Below are 2,050 nucleotides of genomic sequence, written 5' to 3' on the forward strand. Positions count from 1 at the left end.
CCTCGGATATGTGCACTCAGAAAACGGAAGTTGAAACAAATATATTAAAGTGCATGATTTTAGTTTGATAAACATGGGAATCAGAACCAAAACAGATGTGTTTAGCAGGTAATAGCTGCTATATTCTGGAAAAGGGGGCAGGCAGCAGCAGCTAATTTGCATTTAAAGAGACAGGCTCGAAAAAAGGCATGTTTTGCTTTCACTCAGAATAGGCATTTTAAAAAAAATTATAATTAATGACCTGTGGGGTATTTTGAGCTTCACATACACATTCTGGGGAAACCTGAGACTTATTGTAAAAAGGGGTATAATATGTCTCCTTTAAAGTAAAAAAAAAAAATTATAAAATGAAGACATGATAATTCTGTCAGTTACTCACACTCCTTTTGTTCCAAACCTATAAGACTGATTAATTCTTTTTAAACCAAAACTTGCAAGGTTAGGCTTATATTTTGGGATAGAGTGACAGGAGTATCTTCATTTGGGTTATGGGTTTGGAACAACATGAGTGTGAATAAATTATAAGAATTTCCATTTTGGGGTGAACTGTTACTTTAATACTGCAACTGGGAGCCACTGGAGTGAAAACAGAAAAAGGTTTATGTGAAATGTTGATTTTGCTTTGTTAAACCTAAGTAAAAAAAAATAAAAATAGGACCTCTAAATTATTGAATTTAAACTTACAATAAAAAGCACTGATAAATCATTCATTTTGATAATGGTAAGAAGGAGTGGGCGATATGCCAGTAGGTTGAGATTTTGGACTATGGTCTCTATTGCGGTAACATGGCCACGTGACATTGATGTGGTCCTGGAAATGTATCGTTTGCATGCGTTTAAGCATTGCGGTTTAAAAAAAGTTAGCTGATGAAACCCAATCAGCAGCAACAGAGAACTCATTTCGTGCATACGCTTTCTGAGAGACTTTCACACACTTGTATGTGTTAAAATGTCCATCTTTGAAAGTAAACACAGTAATTGTTTTTATTTTGAGAGGACAGTGGAGAGATGACAGGAAAGTATTGGGTATAGAGAGCCGAGGAGGATCAACAAAGGACATCAAGACAGGGACTGAACTCGGGTCGCTGTGAGTGCGGTTGTGCAATACTCAATCGATGCTCCAACCATGAGGCTATTGGTGAAGACATCTGCTATATATCATTGTCGTGAAATAAAATGACTCATATCATGAAAAAAGATTTTGGTCATATCGCCCACCCCTAGTTGGAAGGATAAGTTAGCTAGTCAGTTTTGCTACCCTTAAACCCTGAAAAGATGATGAGGAAGCTGTGGCACAAAGTGGTGATTCAGTTACTCTTACACAGCCCTGAACAAAGAGAACAATGAGTCAAACTCACAAACACGCAAACCCTCTGGCCTTTAGCCCTTCTTGTGGCAGGGCACCACATCTCAGATCTCCCCTTTATATTCATCAGTCTGAAACATCTGCAGCTCGATCACAATGGTTAGACGGTGACGGCGGAAACGTGAGATAGGGGTTCAGTGTTTAGGTAATGCTGTCTAGGCACTTAAGGTATCAGGGCTGTTTGACTTGCATTCAGCTTTCTTTCATCATGCTGACATTATGAAAATCAGGGCTTGCAGTGCTAAACATCAGTAATGTGTTTTTCCTTACAGGCTTAAATGACGAATACAGAAAGAAGGGGATTTCCCATGATGCGCCAAGCTTTCAAATCCTATTAAACATGTGGCATCTAGGCTGTGCTTGCAGATTAAGAAAGAAATTGGACTTATAAAGAAGAAGTGTTTTCAGGCCAGTGTGGATGCACATCTGTGTATCATTACAGGAGGAAAGAAAAGGAAAAAATGTCGTGCAGTGAAAGCGACTTTGGATTTTTCAATAGGATACAATCAAAGATTGTTTAAGCAGGTCAATGCTGAAGGCTTTGTCGGGGTTGACAGTGATGGATAGAGATATTGACACTGCATTGATTTAGCAGTGAGAGTCGGTGAATGATTTATTTGTTGAATTTCAGTAGTTTGTTCAGATGCTGGAGAGTTTTTCTGTCATGTAAAGTGTTAAATGAAA

The sequence above is a fragment of the Carassius auratus genome, chromosome 17, assembly GCF_003368295.1.
Source record: "Carassius auratus strain Wakin chromosome 17, ASM336829v1, whole genome shotgun sequence".
NCBI lineage: Eukaryota > Metazoa > Chordata > Actinopteri > Cypriniformes > Cyprinidae > Carassius > Carassius auratus.